General features: G+C 36.8%; 1 pseudogene; it reads right to left on the reverse strand.

The window, feature by feature from the left end:
* Positions 1–3,870: 3,870 nt before the first annotated feature.
* LOC131073434 (putative leucine-rich repeat receptor-like serine/threonine-protein kinase At2g14440) lies at positions 3,871–22,321 on the reverse strand (annotated as a pseudogene).
* Positions 22,322–22,456: the final 135 nt, after the last annotated feature.

Below are 22,456 nucleotides of genomic sequence, written 5' to 3' on the forward strand. Positions count from 1 at the left end.
ATTTTTGAATCTTGCAAGAAATTAAAACTTGTAAATACAAATTTGAATTTGAAATAGCATAAACACTCAAATTTGAAAACATAAATCAGAATTAGAGAAGATTGGAATTCACGTAGGGTTCACCAAAATGTGTGGGGGAAAAAGTGACACTAAGCAAACATGCCCTAATCTCACTTTCAACCACACACTTGTGGAATACGAAAGAGCCTAGAGGTATCACACAATTGGCTACTTCTTTTTGTGGAAGAGAGAGCCACGGGCTACCTATTAGGATTTCTATTCCTTTGTTGTAATAGAAAGATGAAATGATGCAAGTTCAATTCCTAACCCCAAAGTGCAAGTATGAACTAATAACAAGATTGCAGAATTGAACTTAAACAATGGAAAGCTGTAAACACAAGGACAAGGCAAGAATGCAAATGCATACCCGGAGTCAAAATCTGAGTGAAAATGTTCGGGACGGGGGCGCGGGCACCACTGTCCTGATTCTACCCCTGAAACTACTCCGGAAACTGCTGTTTTGCAACCTAGAAAGCTGTCAAAAATGCTGAAAACTGCTGTCTGTCAGGAGGACCAGGGCGCCCAGCGCCCCTGTCCCAGGGACCAGGGCGCCCAATGCCCCTGTCTTGGCAGGACCAGGGTGCCCCACGCCTTTGTCCTGGTCTTTTGCTCTGCAATTTGGTGTATGGTTCGGTCTCCGTCTGCTTCTTTCGGATCTGCAACTTGCGGCGTCTTCCGAATCCCGAAACCTGCACTTATATCTGAAAAGGTGTGGTGGGCGGCTATATAGGGTTTTGCCTTAGTCAAACCCCCGCTTTGGTGATTTCCACCTTCAGGAATAGCCAAGTTGTATTGTAAAAGTAGTGTGTGTGCAGACCTTGTGTGTGTGCAAGATCCTAAAATGCAAGTAAGCAAACTAGAGCGACCTAGAAAGTAAACCCTAATTGCTTGTAAATGATAATGTAAATGCTCCAAATCAAGATGTAAAGAGATCTAAAGCATGAATACAAGTGATATAATGAGGCTTATGCAAAGACATGAAAACAACATGAAATCATACCCAACCCCAAGGGAGGGATACAAGCCAATCTTCAGTCGGTGATCCCTTATTGCTCTTCAATGCCTTCAAAGCCCTAAATGGATGAATGAAATTGATGAATGCTTGATAGATGGATGATGAATGTTTTTGAAGTCTTCAAAGATCTGCTCTTTCGCTGCATATGAGGTTCCTCAAAATAAAATTCCGGATCCTTTCAAATGAAGAAAGAGAGCTCTTATATATGAAACCCTAGGTCTTAATTTCACTTTTAGGCTGACTTAGAGATTGAATCTCCCACCAATTTCTTGGGGTTAAGCTTTATTTTATGATTGGATCGCGCTCCTAAAATTTCGAGAAAAATGTCCGAGACGGTGTGCACTTCCGGCGCCATGGTCTCGACAACTTTTCACCAAATTTTCAGGACCGTTGGATATGATGATTTTAGAGAGAATCTCAAAGTTACAGGTGATTTCGAGATGTTTCGACCCCCGAAATCAAGCCCCCAAGTTCAAAATAGGACCTAATTAAGGTTTTTGATTAAATGATGTATTGGAAGAATAAAATGAAAGGGGCACACTTTAATAAAAAGGGCCCAACTTTATGATATGGGAGATGATAAAATAGAACCTTAGACCTAATTAATTTGATTAATTAAGTGCTAAAGGTGAAGTGCAATGCAAAATGCAAAATGCACCAAGGTAGGTGCTAAACTAGGTGTGAAATTGTACCACCCTAGCAAGTGCGTACAATTTACGATGCTACAAATTTATTATTTGAACAACCCTTTTTCAGTTGATTTTTTTCGTATATTTCACTTTCCTCTTATTATGTGATTTTTCAAGTTGTCATTCCCTTCTAAAGGACTTGGAGATTTCCATTTTACATTTTTTATCCTTAGATATTTCTAGAAAGGAATGGAATGTATAATCATGAAAAAGATCAAAATTGAAAAAGATGAAAATTAAAATGAAGAGCCCCATAATATAACTACTAAATCCAATCCATGCTATCTGATATAATATTTATAAAGTTAGGAAAATAATAATAATAATAATAATAATTATAGTATATTTCTATCCATTGTGACATAAGATGAACCCACAAGTTTACTAAGCATTGTAAAAATAAAAATATATGATCTTGAAATTTTCATGAAAAGATGAAGGAGAACCCAATCAAGATTTTAGAATAGAGATCTTGTTAGCATAACTTATATTATATTACATTTTCTAATAACTAAATAACTCTAATATAGTTACACAGAGGTATGCAACTACAATGATACAAGTTCAATTAATCCTCACATGTATGCATCCTTATATAAATAAATTTTATAATTAATCCAATATTGAAATGGAAAATAGTGTATCCTTCCATTATGGTACTAGAGTGATGTGGTCTTGTACTTGTAATAGTAGCATAATATTGGATGGGATAATATAAGTTGTTTAGAGTGAAGAAATCTCATCCCTCCCAGCCCAACACCATTTCTCTCCATGAGATTTAAAAGTATCAGAAGAGGACCAAGTTTTAGACAGTGAGCACCAAGATGACTATTATCTTGATGGAGTTTCACCTAATATATTGTTTTTTTTCTTTGAAGATAAATCTTCTCAACAATGTATATATTTTTTATTCAATCAACATGTTTTTGTTTTATGTTTCATTTATGTTAGTTAAACCTTAAGTGGGGTCTCTTGGAAAGGTAATATTTGAGATTTTTGGGGGGTATATTTATAAAAATAATATAATACAGAGGGAATGTTAAATTACCTTATCATATTACATTTCCTAATAAGTAATCAACTACACAATACCTATGTGAAAGTTATGTAATTAGAATTATTCAAATATAATTACTCCTAAAATGTATACCTCCTTGGATAAATGCATATATTAGTTCATCAAATATTGAAATAGATTTTTTTTATCCTATTAGATCCTTCATCAAACTAAATCTCATATTCTAGCATTTACTAAACAAACTAGTTTGGCTGTAAAACCAAGGGACCCCTATAAAAGTCAAATTTTGACTTTTTGTGCATGATAAAACCATAAAAAAATAAATTTTCGCTGAAATAATCTCCATATCTCCCTCCATCTATAAAGTTAAATATTCATAATTTTTTAAGGAAAGGTAGTGTGACTTTAATACAAATAAATTTGTGAATCAAGGCAATTTTTGAAAAATAAAACATATTTTCCACAATAACCTCTAAATTAATGATAGCAATGAGATTAACCTCAACTCCTTTGATTGATTAGAGGCGCTTGAAAGTATTTTGACTGCTACATCATATGATGAGACTTTGGTGGAAAGGAGTTTAAAGTATTTTGAAAGTACGATGTAGCAATCAAAATACTTTCAAGCCCCTCTAAATTAATGATAGCAATGAGATTAACCTCAATTCCTTTGTTTATAATTATCAACCTATTGATTAGATTGAGTAATATTCATATCTGCCATAGGAAAATTAAGAATATTTATATGACCAAATTATAAATATACATTCGTAAATAAATATAAAAATTGTAAAACAAATAAAATATAAACTGATATAAAAATAAAGCGAACATCTTAAGGTGTATATAAATAGACGAACAATAATATGAAAAAGAAAACTCAATTATAAGCAAGAATATACTATTTCCTCTCTCACATAAAATATAAAAATTTGACACTTTTATGAGGACAATTAAATTTATTCTTACTAATCAAACATGTATCAAAATAAGTTGATCGATGTAGGAGTAGGTAATGCATGATGCTCAATTTAATTAAGGGACGATTCATAATGCTCTTTCCGTTACATATTTCCATAATATCACAACTATCTCGCTATGGGTATGTCAGACTCATGGATTGTTATAGCAGAAATTCGCTCATATTGAGTGCTATCTTGGAATTCGAGTGTCACTGCTTCCTCTAAGTCATTCACCACCATTCTCATCGTCGGTTTGTGAGTTGATTTTTCTGCCACGCATGCGTAAGCCACCTCTGCAACTTTCCAAGCACTCGATAATTTATAGCGACCACCCAAAGAAGAATCCATAAGGTCCGCTATTCTACCCCAAGAGATTAGCTCTCTTGCCTGTAAATAAACCCAATTAGAATCCTATGCATTCTTAAATAATCAACATAAAATAAAGATTGCAAATGATTTTTTATTGTATTCTTCAAAATTCAATAATTACCAATTCCACTATATTTTAACTTGGTGGAGTTGGAGAAATTATCTCCAGCAAAACCACTCCAAAACTATATACATCACTCTTTACGTTTAGCGACGTTGTCCCAAAGTATCTGCATTAACTTTTCTAATTTTTATAATAAAGTTAGCAATACCAAATATGTTGGATTATAGCATATTGTTTAATGATAGAAAGAATGTAATGCTTCAGATGAATTCAGTACAAAATCTGTAACAGAGAAGGAGGAAATACTCAGGATCAAGATAACCGAGGGTCCCTCTGACCAATGTTGAAGCATGGGTTTGGCAGTTCTCCAGCAACTTGGATAGATCAAAGTCAGCTAGCTTCGCGTTCATTATTCCATTCAAAAGTATATTAGTGCATTTTATATCTCTGTGTATGATTGGCAGATCACAGCATTGATGCAGGTATGACAAACCTGAAATAATGTAAAAATCTTGACGCTAAATACAATTCTAATATTGTACATATATAGTATAAGCAAAATAAGTAAGACAATATCGATATGCATACAATTTTAAAATTGCACCCCGATAAATAATGATAAATCAATCAATATTATCAGTTAAATTACCCTCTTGCTACTTGGAGAGAAATGTTTCGTCTGGTAATCCAACCAAGTGATTTTACCAGTGCAGTGAAAATTCTATTGCAGTTACTGATTATTAATCTCCTGTCTCATAAAGATTATTTAACTGCGAAATACTGAAAAATAACACAGCTGCAATTTCACAAATAAAAAACACGCGGAAAGAAATATGCAACACAACGACACAATATTTTTGGACAATTGTCTCTGGAAATGCCCCGAAGGGAAAACTAGTACTGCAGATGAGGAATATATATTAACTACAACAAATCAAGAGATACAAATACTGCTTGCCTCTTACTGGCAGAGTTACGATGACTTCCCAATTTCTCTTGCTAAGATTTCACCCCGCTACTATCCCAATGCTATCATTGCGCCCTTGCTAACACTGCAAGTTTCTCCACAAACTTCGTATGCTCCAAATGACCCTTGACCCCTTTTTATACTACTCTCGTTGGAAAACCAATAGCCAAGATTAATTCTCAATCAACGGGTGAGATTAATAACAACTAAACAACCCTAACAAAATTTGTTGCTAGAAGATTCTAAAAGAGATCAAATAATTATCTCTATCTAACAAAATTTGTTTAGCAAACAATTATTTACTAATTATTAGATATGGAGAACCAGCTATCCTAGCTAACCAAACTAACACTCCCTCTTAGTAAGGAAGCTGTTCTGCATGACACCCAACTTCTCTCTGAAGAAGATGAATTTTGCCTTCCCCAATGCCTTTGTCAGAATGTCTGCTACCTGCTGATCTATAGGTATAAACTGTAGCTGAACAATCCCCCGCTATACACAATCTCTGATGAAGTGATACCTCATGTCTATATGTTTCGACCTATCATGAAACACCAGATTCTCAATCAACTTGATGCAACTTTGATTGTTGCATTGTATCATTGTAGTCTCCACCTTCTGACCAAACAAGGCTGCTAGCAACTTCTGAAGCCATATAGCTTCACATGTCTCCATGCTAGCTACTACTTATTCTGACTCTGCAAAACTCAGAGCCATAGACTTCTACTTCCTACTAAACCAAGAGACAACTCCTGATCCCAGACTGAAACAACACCCTGAAGTGCTTCTCTTGTCTATTGTACTACCTACCCAATCTGCGTTAGTATAGCCCATCAACCTGATTCCTTCACCTTGAGCATACCTAATCCCATACTCGATATTACCTCGCAAATAACGCAACACATGCTCTGCCGCTGTCCAATGTACTCCCTTTGGCTCAACCATGAACTGACTAAGAGAGTTTACTGCAAATGCTATATGTGGCCTGGTGTTGACCAAATACATGAGAGAACCAATCAACTGCTTGTATAAGGTGGGATCTACATCCTTCTCCCTAGATGTGTCTACCTTCCTCCAATTCGTGATCATAGTTGTAGACATGGTTTTGCAATCCTCCATCCTGAACCTTTTCAAGATTTCTATGCAATATTTCCCTTGTCTAAGGAAAATCTCTCCATTTGTCTGCCATACATCCATGCCTAGAAAGTAGTGCATAAGTCCCAAATCCTTCATCTCGAACTCTGCTACAAGGTCCCTCTTGCACTCTTCTATGAGCCCCAATGAACCTGTTAGAAACAAGTCATCCACATATAGGAAAAGAATGAGAATCTCACCCTCAACCACCAAGTAGTAGAGGTTAGCATCTGCCTCACTCTTCACAAAACCCATTCCCTACAAGTAACTATCAATGTGCTCATACCATGCTCTAGGAGCCTGCTTGAGTCTGTACAAATCTCTCTTCAATCTACACACGTGGCTCTTTTTGTTGTGTGCTACAAAGCCTTCCGGTTGTTCTATGTATACCTCCTCTTACAACTCACCATTTAGGAATGCTGTCTTGACATCCATTTGATGGATCTGCCATCCCATCTATGTTGAAACTGAGATTACAGCTCGTATAGAAGTAGACCTAGCCACTGGAACAAATGTCTCCTCATAGTCTATTCCTTCCTTCTGAGATAACCCCTTTGCCATGAACCTTGCCTTGTAATTATCGATGCTACTATCTGCACCATGCTTGATCTTGTAGATCTAGCGCAATCCAGCCACAACCCTATCTATAGATCTAGGAACTACCTCCCACACATCATTCTACATAATTGAGGTATATTCCTCAACCATTGCATCTTGCCACACCTAATGTTTTGCAACCTCTTGATAGCTAGAAGGTTCGCTATCTACCAGCTAACTAACTAATGCAACATAGTCATCATACCTGGCTAGTTATCTCCGTTGTCTACTAATCCTCCTAGGAGTACCCACTAACTCCTGAGTATTCTTTTGTGTTTGTTGAACCTCACGGTTCCTACTCCCAACTATAGAGGATGAAATGTCAAACTCCATGTCTTTTTGATGCATCTCTTCCTGCACCTATTGCTCCATACTCTATGAACTCTCACCACCTGAGCCTATACTGGTACTAGTGACTATACTCAAGTTTTTTTGCCCTTGACTCGGTTGAGCTATCCTTGGAGCTTCTGTCGGCTCTTCACTCTAATGCTCTACTGGAAAATCTCTGGACCTCCTAAATGCATTATCCTCCATGAACTTGACATCATGCCTGACTATAATCCTTCCGGTCCCTGAAATAAATATCCGATATGCCTTTGAGGTTTCACTGTACCACACAAAGTACCCCATCTCTGCACTCTGATCTAACTTGGTACGTGTATCCCTTGGAATATGAAAATATGCCAAACTCCCAAATATCCTGAAGTGACTAACATTTGGCTTCTTTCGTGTAAAAGCTTTGTCTAGTGTCATCTTCCCTAGTGCCTTATGTGGAACCCTGTTCTGTATGTATGTTGTTGTACTACATGGTTCTACCCATAAGTAGAGGGGCAGGTCCTGATCATGTAGCATAGCCCTTGCTGCCTCTGATATGGACCGATTCTTTCTCTCAGCAACCCCATTCTATTGGAGGTTGTAAGGAACAATCCACTCTCTCTTGATTCCTTCCCTGGTACATAACTCTTGGAATTCATTCCCTTTTTACTCGCCTCCATTGTCTGACCAAAGAAAATTTATCTTCCTTCCTATCGAGTTCTCCATAAGAGCCTTGAAGTCTTGGAAGTGACTAAAAACCTCATCCTTGGTCTTCAAGAAGTATACCCAGGTCTTCCTAGAGAAATCATCAATAAAAGTAACATAGTAATTATATCCTTTGAGAGACTTCATCGAAATTGGCCCACATATATCTGAATGTACTAGATCAAGAACATCCTCAGATCGAGTGTCACTCCTTGGAAAAGATGCTTTTGCAAACTTCCCCAACACACATCTCTAACATACATCATCGTGCTCTGTGCTCACCTCTGGAACACTTGTCATAGTCTCATGAAGAAATTTAAGTGCTCCATGATGTATATGGCCCATCCTCCTATGCCATAGCTCTCCAAGATCTCTAGGACTACTGCTGCTCATGAGTGCCTTAGGAGTATCAAACTGCAACCTATAAAGTCGACTAGTCCTAACTCCAATAGCTATGAGTGATTTCCAATCCTTATGCTTGATCAACACATGAGCCGCTCTAAAGAGTACATTGTAGCCTTTATCCTGAAGGACAAATACAGAAATCAGATTCATACCTAAGCCTAGCACATGCAACACATCATGAAGGGAAATCAACTTTCCATTCTCCCTTTGAATATGAATAGGCCCTTTCCCAACTGGGTTGAGTTTGGACAAGTTCCCCATAGAGATCTGGATTCTGGTGTTCTCCTCCTTGTAATTGGAGAAATATTCTCTAACTCCTATCATATGAAATGATGCCCCACTATCTATATACTAGACACTCTATGAGGTTGAGCTAACCATACAAGCTATGAGTGCAAACTCATCCTCCATTCTACTAGAGAGCTCATCTGCACTTGTTGAAGCTACCATTTGCCTCTTCCCTTTCTTCTCATTCTTCTTCTTTTGCTAGAAATCACTAACATAGTGGCCAAATTCGTGACATTCGTAGCACTTGATCTTAGACAAGTCCTTCTTCTTCTCACTTTGTGGATTTGATCCTTTGCTAGACCCCTTCTTTGTTTTCCCTTTTCTTGCTAGGGCAATGTTTTCTTGGTCCATCTCACCTTTCTCACTCTTACTGCTGGATCCACTGACAAGGCTTATTCTAAGCTCCTCCTAAGTGAAATTTCTCCAAAGTTGATCCCAACTTGGTAAGGTGTCTCGTCCATTAATAACTTGAACAAAGACATCCCACTGCTTAGAAAACCCATTTAGGGCTATCTGTACTAGCTCATCATCACCTAGCTTATCTCTAACAGTTGCTAACTCATCCTTGACAAGTCTAAGCCTGGTGAGGTAACTTGTCACATCTTCTCCCTTGTTCATCCAAGTATTCCTCAACTTTTCTCTGAGAATCAACTTCCGATTAGTGCTCGCATTCTGGTCTAGATTTAGGATGGCTCCCACATTGCCTTCACTATATCAAAATATGTGATATGCATAACTATATGATCCTTAACACCATCAAGGATTATCCTCCTCGCTCTGGCATCTTCCTTCTTATATGTTGCAAGAGGTATTGGATTTGTAGGTACAGTCACAACAGTGGTAACATATTCCTTGATACCATTCTCTTCTAGCAATAAAGAAATTCTGGCTTTCCAGACACCAAAATTTGAGGCTCCATCTAATTTGTCCTGATGTCTTTAACCGGTTGAGGCTAGCTCAAGGGATAAAAGAAATAATAATTCTAAAGAGGTCAAACTAGGTTTTATAAACCCTTGATTTTCTTTCCTTTGCCTAGGATAAACATTTTCTACTTAGCTCTGATATCATGTGAAAATTCTATTGTAGTTACTGATTATTAATCTTCTATCTCATAAAGATTATTTAACTACAAAATACTGAAAAATAACACAACTTCAACTTCATAAATTAAAAACACGCAGAAAGAAATATGCAGCATAATGACACAATATTTTCGGACAATTGTCCCTAGAAAAACCCCAAAGGGAAAACTAGTACTGTAGATGAGGAATATATATTAACTACAACTAATCAAGAGATACAAATACTGCTTTCCTCTTACTGGCAGAGCTTCAACGACCTCCCAATTTTTCTTGTTGAGATTCCACCCCGCTACTATCCCAACGCTATCACTGCGCCCTTGCTAACACTGCAAGACTACTTGCTAACACTGCAAGTTTCTCCACAAACTTCGTATACTCCAAATGACCCTTGACCCCTTTTTATACTACTCTCATTGGAAAACCAATGGTCGAGATTAATTCTCAATCCACGATTGAGATTAATAACAACTAAACAACCCTAACAAAATTGGTTGCTAGAAGTTTCTAAAAGAGATAAAATAATTAACAAATAATTGTCCCCATCTAACAAAATTTGTTTAGCAAACAATTATTTACTAATTATTACATATGGAGAACCAATTGTCCTAGCTAACCAAACTAACACTGTCCCTGTCAGTAGACATTTAATCATCTCACCGACTTTTCGGTGCATTCTGTTTTAAATTTATCTATATCTATTGTGAAGTTGAATAAGAAACACCATATAGATGATCCTTCAATGTTCCACAATCCATATATTTGTATACCAATGATTGAAGAGTTTGCTTGCAATAATTAATAAGATTTACAAGATTGTTATGATATAACCTGCAAAGAAGAGTTACCTACAGTCAATAAAAATGCAAGCAGAGTTAGTGATACATTTAGATGCAAACGAAATAAGAAATAAGACTTGTGAAGGGAGAGAAAACCTCATTTTGAAATTCTTGTTGCCCTTGATTAGAGGCGCTTGAAAGTATTTTGGCTACTACATCATACTCAGAAAGTGTACCAAGGAATACTGAACCAAAGCCTCCCTTGCCAATTAATGTAGAATACTTATTTGTCGCAACTTTAATTTCTTTCTCTATATATTTTATCGCCAATCTATGATAATTCTTTGCATGACCTCCATCTAGTAAAATGGAGTCAGATATGAACCTCACTCAGTAAGATACAAGAAATAAAAATCTATTTATTAGCAATACCTCCTTCGATTAATGGCATAAAGAATAAAATAATACCTCCATGTATTCTTGAGGTGGAAAAATTGGATGGTCTGTGATATGAGCTTGTGGTCTATGAATGTATTTCCATAGAAAAGTTACCAATACCGCTACTATTAGTGGTGCACCAATCAAACCTCCCATGATCCAATTTTTTATTTTGTGGCTTTTGTTGACCGCTAGAAAACTACTTTGAGGTGTCACTCTTCAGTGAAGAATAAATACAAATTAGAAGTATTTTTATTTATAAAAGTTGAGTGTTATGTTCGATGCAGATTTTGTGCAACTTGAAATCTACGTAGAATATGATATGCAAAATAAGTAATATCCTCTATTCAACTTACCGAAGGTCTAGTCTAGGCTTCTTTATCCCTAGTGGCACACTTCCATTTAATTTGTTGTTTTCTAAATATCTATTTAATGTGAGGAAAATAACAAGTGCAGAAAATTTTCAAAGAAGAACAATAGCATATAAGACGTAGATTTGCGTGGAAAAATTTGGTAAAAATATACCAATAAAAAACCACGTGCAAATTTTGTCTTTTTTATTGATTTTCAGGAATTACATAGTTACAACAATCTCAAAACTGCACATCAAAGCATGACTTCGAGCAGCCTAAAACAATCGAGTTGCAGAGTCCTAGTTGAAGACAACTTACTAAATATAGTATGACTTGCACAACTGCATGTAAAACACATGTCGAAATTACTAGTGGGTAATCCATGATGATGCAACCATTGCTAGCTAAGATAGCCATGATGATGCAACCATGGCTAGCTAAGATAGCCATGATGACTCAAGCACTGCTAGCTAAGAGTCCAATTTGGACTTCACATTCCAACATTTATTACTGAAGTCACTTAATATAGTTCGACCTTTATTAGTAAAATAATATTTTGGCCTATGAGATTTGAATTAATCTTAAAAGATTATATTAGTTAGTGAATGTACAATTGATTTAACATGGGAAGCTTTGCCAATGTACTCGGGATTCCTCTAGTAAGTTGGTTATTTTGCAATTGCCTTTCAACATAACAAAAAGAACTAAATATTGCCACATAGAAATTATCTTCATTATAAAAGTATAAGAAAGTTTAGATGTTAAGAGTATAAAGTAGTTTAGATATGAAGTACGAGGGAGTTGGAGAGTAAGATTCTTTAAAGAACCGATGTCTGGTATAGAACCTAGCAAATAGTTGCTTGCTAACAGCTAGCATAATGACCACAAATTTAATGACTTCTATTTTATCTTCTATGCATGTTTCTTACAAGAAGCCTGTCAGAAATGTAGAGGTGATGAAATAAGTCCAGGTTGTAGAAATATTACCAAGTGAGTTAGTGTTGCTAAGCTTGATATAATTGGAGGGATGTGGCCACCGAGACCAACATTTGTTAGATTACGGCAATAAGTTCTGAAGAGGGGAAAATGGATTAGAAGGTCAAATGATGAACAACACAATGAAATAAGCATGAAAACACTAAAACATCAAGAGATCATTTTTACCTTACTATTTTACCTTCTCCTTCAGATTGAGCTTGATGAAGTGGATGATGAGGATGCACCCTTGATGCTCCACTTTTTGTCTTGCTTGCTTGATTTGGATGTGGAATGCTCTCCAAGTGCTCAACCAGAATAATGGATTTGATAGGATTATTGGATGGATTTTGGATGGATTTGAATTAAAAGATTGAAGGAAGAAGAGGAGAAAAGAGTAGCATGACAATGAATGAGAAGTGGATGGTTTGTGAGGAGAATAGGCTCCAATTTATAGATTGGATGAGGCCAATGGAGGGCCAAGATTGATTTGATTATGAAGGGTTGAGATTGATTTTAGATAGAAGACATGGATCAAGGGTGCCTTAGGAAGATAAACAGGAATATAAAATTCCTTGGGAAAAGGGGAGAGAAATTTGAATTTCAAACATGAGGAATTAAAAATTCCAAAATAAGGATGCATTGAGGGATTCACAAAAATTTTAATTTCTTTGAGAGACTCAATGTTGATGTGACATGAGTGGGAATTAAAAAATTGAGGGATAATGATAAGCATGATTATGAGAGATTCTGGAAGGATTCATTAGGCTAACGAGATTAAGAAAATTAATTTGTAGGAATCACGTGACTAGGTTAATTAATTAGAATTAATTAACTGAGTGGGTTTAGAGGATGTGATTATTGGAAGGGACTTTAGAGGAATAGGGGAATAATTATTTTATTTGACAAATTAATTATTGGACAATAGTGACAAAATTAATTAAATTAGATTTAATTGATTTTGAGGGGAATAAGGATAACACAATTAAATTAATTAATCATGTTGATAGGCTTAAATTAATTAAATATTAATTTAATTTATTTTAGGTGTCTACATTTTGCCCCTCTTTGATATAGCATCATGAAATGATGTTATATCAAAGAAGAATAAACCATAGTGGAAGAAAAGGATAAGGACTAGTAACATGATGCCCCAGTTATGAGATGAGGAAGAATGATGAGGAGGAAGGATGAAGAGGAAGTAGTTGTATTCCCCCTCTAGAGGACGTGCAGGTTCGAAGAACACGGGTGTGCTCTCGAAAGGAATTAGAAGAATAAGTGTTGAAAGGATGAAGATAATGAAAGAGGGAACTAGGATGGGTTGGAGTGTTGTGAATGAAATGAGACAAAGAAATGATAAATGGATTGGATTCCTTGTTGAGCAAGTATAGAGAGAAAACCTAGATTTGATATTGCCATGGATAGTCTACACCACTTATTATAAGAACCAGGATGAGATGAAGATCCGAGGCATGGATTGATGCTCAATCAAACATGAATTCCTTGCACACAATCATGCAAGTGTTGATAAACACTAATGTAGGGTTGTCGGTTCGTACAAGGAAGACCTTCAAACATACCATGCCATGAAAACTATGCCCCATTATACACCAGCCAAGACATACCAAGATATAAGATGATCAAGGAAGTCCTTAACAAGTATAGTCTTGGGACACAAGATGAAAACAAAGCGAAAAGCTCAAGCATGCAAACAACATGGACATGACCAACTGACATCTCTTGCCAAGACTAGGACATGGATTTGGATAAATTGCCAGACTAGGGAAGGATACATCCCGATGGGCAGGGTGATGGATTGATTGATGGATGACAAAAGCCAAGTTGGATGCATGAGGTCTACAGATGAGAATATTTTCACTTGGATTTGATTAGCCAAGTATGGATGGGTTCTTGGATTAGGCACAAGTCAATGTGATCTCAGGTAGATAGGGAAAGCTCGATTTGATGGATTGGAAGAAGGATAAAGGATTAGATAGGATGAAAAAAAGGGGGATGGATGATTGAATAGGATTGGATTGGGGATGGGATTATTGATTGAATTGGAAGAGATGGAGAATATTATTGGATGAGATAGGGTTAGATAGGATGGGGTGGATTGGTGGATAGGATTTGATTGACTAGAACCAATGACAAGGGAGAACCAAGGAATGGTAAAAGGATGGATGGATGAATGGATGAAGATATTATTTGGATAGATGGATCAAGTGGATGGATATGGATAGGAAATGGAGGAATAAAAGATGGAGGGTAGGGTGATGTAGATCCAAGGACTATGTTGCAAAGGAGTGCAATGCACCACACTAGAGGTAGTGGAATTAAGGATGTAAGGATGGTGGATACAGATATGGATGTGATGGGAGGATAATGTGTAATGGATATGGATGGTAGAGGATTAAGGATTGTGTTTTCCAAAGCATGCATTCATATGCCTTATTTTACCTTTATATGATCAAGATGAAAGATAGGAATGGAGGATTCATTTTGATAGGATGAGGGATATGAAATGGAGGATATGGATAGGATAGTCAAGATAAAAGATAGGAAAGGAGAATGGACTTAGATATGATGTAGATGGATGGGAGGATTGTATGGATGAAGCTTTCCCCCAACTGTAAAGTGCAAGGGGATGAGGGGATTACACATGATGCTTGTTTGCCAAGTTTTCATCATGGTACTTACCCAAGGCGCCACAAGAAGTGGTTTTCACCATTGGATGAAATTATTTTTCTTTACTTTTTTTTGATATTTTTTTTTGTATTTTTTTTCTTGATTTTTTGATTTTTTAAAAAAAATTTTAGAGTAGTTTGGATGGATAAAGATGAGGATGAGTGGATATGAAAGATAGTGGATGCATGAAAGAGGAAGTGAGGAATCAAGCATCTAGTTCCATAGATAGTATCCCTTAGTATTTCTTTGAAGTGGAGGTATTCTCATAGATGTTGGTAACAATAATTGGGGAGATGAGATGGATAGGGGATGGAAGATAAGGAATTGGAAAGGATTGGACTAACGGAATGGGATTGTGAAAAATGGATGGTGGATAATGGATGGGGTTTTGAAGAATTTGTGGAGGATCAACATTGGCACACACCTTGAAGGGTGGTGGAGTAGTGGAGGAGAGTGTTTTGAATTAGATGGGGGATAGAGTGTGGATTTTGGGAAATGACAACCCAAAATAGAAGAAGGGGATGATGGAGTTGGGATGGTAGATTTGGGGACATAGGGACCCAAAATGGATTTTGAAGATGGAGGAGTATTAGATGGGGGATTGGAGAACTTATGAATGGATGAAGCTTTTGGATTAGCAAGTTTGGATGCCAATTTTGATTTTACTTTGGGATGCATTGTTTCTTTAGGAATCCACATAGTTTTTGATTTTTTCTTTTGGGGCCTTTGTGGCCTTTTTGGTTTTTATTTCTTTCGGATCATATTTTTGTTTTGAGCATGTTGTTTTGAGAGGACATGTTGATCCTTTGATTTTTTTGGATTTTGAGCTTTGTGCTTTTTAGATTGGGCATCCAAATTGCTTCCAATAGCAATGGGATAGGTGCATGAGGATGAATTACTTAAGGATTTTATGGATGGTGGGATGATGGAGGGAGCATGTTGGAAGGTATTCAATGATGTGTGCCTTTGTTGATCTTCCTTAGGGATTAATTGAGGTGATGGAGTTGTGGATGGAGGGACGTAAGGACCTAATATGGATGGAAGGGATGTAGGATTGAGCATTGGAACATAGGGGGCCAAAATGGATGGAATGAATGAAGGGTTTAACTTTGGAACATAGGGTCCCAAAATGGATGTGGATGAGGGGAGATAATGAGATTTTAATTTGTATGAAGAAAATTTGGATTTAAGAGGAATAGAGGATGTACCAACATCTTGAGCATTAGCTTGAGGACCTTTGTTATTTCGGAAACAAGATGCAAGTCCATTTTGAGGGAGATGGTATGTGGAAGGAAGATGACGATCTTTAGATGGATTGGGATTGTGACATGGAGATGAAGGGATACTTTGATCTTGACTAGGAGGGGTATCATGAGATGGAAGAGGATCATGTGATGGAGGGAGAGGGTTGGATAGAAGAATCATATGATCATGAAAGGAAGTGGAGGGAATGCCATCATTAGATGGAGTGGAGGTAAATACATCGTGAGATGGAGAGGATTATATGCTAGCATGCTTTGGAACAAGCTTTTGGCATGTTTGGAGTTGTGGGGATTCTGTGATGGAGGAAGATATGGAAGCTTTGATGTGAGTTGATGGGGAAATGGGGGTATCATGAAGTGTGGGGGATTGGGATTTGTTCTGAGGTGGAGGTGATTGGGGTGGATGGAGGACTTGAGGAGACTTGGCCACTTTTCTTTGAGGTGAGAATTTTGTCTCCTTTGCTAGAATGTCTTGGATAAGATTATGGATGATGGATTTGGAGGATGTGGACAATATGGATTTTGGAGGATTAGGATTAGATGGAGGATTAGGATAATGGATTGGGGAATTAGGATTAATGATTAGAGGACTATAGAGTAAAGGATTTGGATGGGGAGTAGAGGTAATGAATGCCTTGTAGAAGGATAGCGTTTGGGATGTAGATGGGGGGGAGATGGAGGTATACATATTGGATTAGAGGAGTATGTGGATGAGGGATAATATGGAGATATGGAGATATGGATGGGGAATAAGATGGAGATATGGATGGGTAATAAAATGGATTTCGCTTGTCGAAGGTAGAGGAAGGATAAGAGCTATGGTATAGATTGGGATTGGGTGTAATGTGTTGAGGTGGGATAGATGAAGGTATGATAGGCAAGTGGGAGATTATGGGATTAACTTGGTAGGCAGGTTCATGAATTTCCATGAGAATCTTCTCATACCAAGCTTTGAAATTTTAGGTAGTCATGTTGAGAGTGAAGAATTAGATTGGAATTGGATGAATATATTTTGGAGGGGAAAGATTATGAAGATGATGTTAAATGAAGATGAGGATTAGGAATTGGCTTGGAATGATGATGGATTAGATTTGGATTGGAATTGGTTCAATTGGATTGGTCCTTGGATTAGGACTTGATTGGATTGGATGATTGATTGATTGGATTGGATTGAATTGGATTAGATTGGATTTGATTTGGATTGTTCCTTGGATTAGGACTTGGTTTGATTTAATTGGGATTGGATTGAATTGGATTAGATTGGATTTGATTTGGATTGGTCCTTGGATTAGGACTTAATTTGATTGGATGATTGATTGGATTGGATTGGATTGAATTGGATTGGATTAGGTTGGATTTGATTTGATTTGATTTGATTGGATTGGATTAGTCCTTGGATTAGGGCTTGGTTTGATTGGATTGGATTTGATTTGATTGGAATTTTAGAGATTTGATTGGATTAGAGGGAGAATGATTGTGGAAGAATGGATAGATAAAAGGAAGAATAAAGGGGGAGGCTACCCAAAGTCAGATGAATGATTTGGACAAAAATTTGGTTGCGAAAGGATGATTGTTTCGATGGATAAAAGTGGATTGGGTATTAGAGAATTTCTTGGATAGATAGAAATGGATTAAATATTTGATGATGACAAGATGGAATTTGGAAAGAGGGAGGATTGATTGGTTGTGGGGAATGGACTTGGAAAGAGATGTCAAGTAAAGAAAACACAATGGTCAAAAGAAGTTAGACTCAAAAGACACTCATGCTCCTTCACAACATATCCTATGGTGAGTAAGGAAAATAGTCAATAGATCCCAATTGGTTTCCCAGCTACGCTTACCCAGAGTGGACACTTAGATGCTTGACCCCACTAGCTCCCCTCTATGACACTCACTTCTCTGGGGCAGCCAAGCATCAATTCCCATGAAAACTCCTCATGACAAACTTTGTGTCTCTACTAAGTGCTATAAAAATATGGGTAGCTTCGAAGGTTCGACCTCTTGCACCAATGACTAGAAGGGTTTTGGCCACTATGCACAAGGTGTTTAGTATGGATTCCCGTTAGGAGTTACCATTCATAGTTGCGCAAGCGCAATTGAGGCCAATAGCCCAATGAAGCACCAAGAACTTAGTAGTCACGCAAGCATAATTGAGATCTCTAGGATCCTACTAAGCACCCAATGTGAGAGTGAACTCTCATAGAGCCCCAACCATTGACCCTTTCGTCATCAATGGCCTATTTATTATAATGAGTTGGGAACCCCAGGTCTGAATGTACTCACTTGGGTCATTCCCCTCTTACCTTCTCAAAGAGAAAGTTGGGAGGGAAGACTCGCTAAGGGTAAGCATGCAACAAACATGAAAAACTTAGAGGGTCTGGATTTCTGATCATCTAGCTAAATGAGAGCATACTCTCCTACCTTTACGCTTTTCACAAAACACAAAGAACAATGGTTCATTTATCCCTTAATTAGATATAGGTGCCTATTTAAGAAAAAAAGACACAATGTTTGCTTGAACCTCCTAGGCAACCTGCAAAACCACTTGATTAGTAGTTTGAAAATGAAGTCTTCAACAAGCATCCTGCAAAAGACACAAGAATGACAAAAATATTTTATTTTTTTAATTTTTGAGAATGAGTAGAAAAACAAAAATAAAAACTTTTCTAGTAAAGAAAAATGTGGATTTGGAGGAAACTTTGATGGGTAATTGGGGTTTGACTAGGTTTTTGACACTTTCTAAGGGATAGGAAAGCATAAAATGGGGATTTTAGAGGTGAGGTGAAGGAATGTAAAAAAAATTTCTAAGAGGGACAAAGAAGCAAAAATTGGAGAGAGACAATATGGAAAAATTTGGAGGTGATTGGATAAAACTGGAAGAAGTTATGGCAAACCCTAAAAACAGAGAAATGTGGGATTTCGGGATTCAAAAAGTGGAATTTGGGATAAGGCCCTCAAGGAAGGAAATGTACAAAATGAAATTGTGGGGGATCTAGTGAAGTTTGGAGGAAAAAAGAGTGAAGATAAAGAAGATATGGTAAAAAAATAGAATAATTTTTTTGATTTATTTCTGCGATCGCGCTGATTAGCAGACAGTCGCGCTAATGCGCGAGCGATCACACTAATAGATAGAATATTAATATTAAACAGACTAGATAACAAAAATAGAAAAATTTACAGTCACACTGATTAGTGGGTACTCGCGCTGATGCGCGGGCGCTCACTTCAAAACCACTAGAGTTGGAGCCCAAAAATTCAAATTTAAATTTTTAACAAAATGCTCACGCTAATCGCAGAGCGGTCGTGCTGAAGTGACAATTGAAAAGAGATAGAAGTGAGAAGAACAAAAGGAATGAAGAAGAGGAGATAGATGGATTTGCATGGTGGTCGCGCTAAAGAATAGTCAAGCGCCATAAATTTTGTGAAATTTGATGCGGTCACGTCAAAGCCGAGACGGTCACGTTGATTAGCAGGTGGTCACATTGATCTATAAAATAGTCGCGTCAATGCACATGCGCTTGCGCTGAAGCGTGAACCTGCAAAAAATCTTTGCTAAAAACTCAAATTTTTATTAAATTCGGAACGTGGATCCCACTGGGCGTGCCAGAATGAAGAGAGCAAAATGGATTAGAAGGTCAAATGATGAACAACACAATGAAATAAGCATGAAAACACTAAAACATCAAGAGATCATTTTTACCTTACTATTTTACCTTCTCCTTCGGATTGAGCTTGATGAAGTGGATGATGAGGATGCGCCCTTGATGCTCCACTTGATGTACTGCTTGCTTGATTTGGATGTGGAATGCTCTCCAAGTGCTCAACCAGAATAATGGATTTGATAGGATTATTGGATAGATTTGAATTGAAAGATTGAAGGAAGAAGAGGAGAAATGAGAAGCATGACAATGCATGAGAAGTGGATGGTTTGTGAGGAGAATAGGCTCCAATTTATAGATTGAATGAGGCCAATGGAGGGCCAAGATTGATTTGATTATGAAGGGTTGAGATTGATTTTAGATAGAAGACATGGATCAAGGGTGCCTTGGGAAAATAAACAGGAATATAAAATTCCTTGGGAAAAGGGAGGAGAAATTTGAATTTCAAACATGAGGAATTAAAAATTCCAAAATAAGGATGCATTGAGGGATTCAAACAAATTTGAATTTCTTTGAGAGATTCAATATTGATGTGACATGAGTGGAAATTAAAAATTGAGGGATAATGATAAGCATGATTATGATAGATTCTAGAAGGATTAATTAGGCTAATGAGATTAGGAAAAGTGATTTGTAGGAATCACATGACTAGGTTAATTAATTAGAATTAATTAACTGAGTGGGTTTAGAGAAAATTATTATTGGAGGGGACTTTAGAGGAATAGGGGAATAATTAATTTATTTGATAAATTAATTATTGAAGAATAGTGACAGGATTAATTAAATTAGATTTAATTGATTTTGAGAGGAATGAGGATAACACAATTAAATTAATTAATTATGTTGATAAGATTAAATTAATTTAATTAATTTTAGCTGTCTACAAGTTCAAATCAAACAAATTAAAGGCCTTTACTAAGAAAAAGAAGTTAATCAAGTGCAATGCAACATTCAATGTTATAAGGAAAGAAATTATAGGATGATCACTCTTTGTGGATTGTCGTCGTTGCTAACAAATCCCATGCAAGCATAACCTGAGGGTAAACATGGATCTCCTTCGAACCAATCATCTGCTACATTGATTGAATTCACTATTTATCTAATAGCAATTACTGCATCATCAAACATATTAGAAAGTTTGCACATTTTTTAGTTCTGTTAGAGAAATAGGGATAACTTACCATCTCCGAGGTGTGTCGTCTTTTGTATGTTCTTGATCTGATATATTCATGCCGCATTTATAAAAGGACCTGTGACTGATCCTTCCCCAAGACGTAATGTTATGTTTACAGGATAAATTACTCAAAGTTCTAAATTCCTCTGTACAACGAGGCATAGGCGAAATGAATTGAATAGCAACTCGTCTGTTATCCGATAATTGTTAATGAAGACCTGGAAATTGTTGTTCACTGAAAGGCTTGTTTCCTTAATATAGAAAAAGTAAAGTGCAAAATAATAAAAGCGGCCCTCAGAGACAGAGGTAATGGGGAATGACACTATCTAGGTCTACCACTTCTTGTGTTGAAATGGCTCTCTGCAATACAGCAGCAAGTGGTTGGTTCGGCAAGCCCTGCCCAGAAATGTCGACCGATGTACTGAGATTATCACACGTGTGATGAATTTGATATCCAGAAGTGATCAAAGGGATCCTTTGGGTAGCTACAATTGTCACAACACTAGAATCATAATATAATAAAAGTAAATAGAAAGGTTAATCGTTGAATTCACAGTAATTCAAAACGATGTGAGGAGTGTGGCTCCTTAAAATGGGAAAAAATATAGTAATTTAGAAGTTAGTGATTATTACACTTACTTTATAAACCCGGATCCACCAAAATTTCTTCTACAGAGCTTAACTAATGCATTGTTGTGGAAGTCAATTGATTTGTACAATGCAGAATTTAATGGCCTCAACTCGATCGTTGAAATGAAAACATAGCTTGACGTTTCTGTTTGAGAATTTCGAGCTAGGCATAAACTTATACTTTCACTCTTGGCTTCCAAGACAATTTCGTGAGGCCCAAAACCTGGCGGATCCGATAGGACTTCAATCCACTTGATCCATTTATAAATAAATTAAAAACACAAGCTAAAGGAATACTAGTTTCGAATCCTTCCTTGAAAAATGTAGCTCTGACCAAGTAAAGTAAACCAGGCTTGACAGGAATTAAGTAGCAATATTTATTCGCTACCAAATTTGTAAAATAGGCAAATGTCTGATGCTGCAGATCGGTTACGGATACATCAGTAATGAAGGAAGTGTTCTGACTTTGAGTGAAAGGGGTATCTGAAATCCAGAGTATGCCACTGGAGTCAGTTCGGTTTGTAGAAGAGCCACAGTTGATGCTCAGAAAGCCTACACAGTAAAGGAAATTAACCAGAATGAGAATGCGAACACAAAGATCTTAGGTTTGAACGCAGTAAAATTAGTGGAAAAAAAAAAAAACTTACCGTCTGTGTTCGACTATGTACAACAAATGAATAAGACGATGAAACTCATGACAACGAAAAATGTTAAATTTGTGGACTTCATGATGATTAAAAGAAATGCGAACACAAGGCACAACTGGTGTATGTGATTAAAAGAAATCAACCATCTAAGGAAAAGACATTGTAAGGACAGGATATCAAATAA

The sequence above is a fragment of the Cryptomeria japonica genome, chromosome 7, assembly GCF_030272615.1.
Source record: "Cryptomeria japonica chromosome 7, Sugi_1.0, whole genome shotgun sequence".
Classification (NCBI taxonomy): domain Eukaryota; kingdom Viridiplantae; phylum Streptophyta; class Pinopsida; order Cupressales; family Cupressaceae; genus Cryptomeria; species Cryptomeria japonica.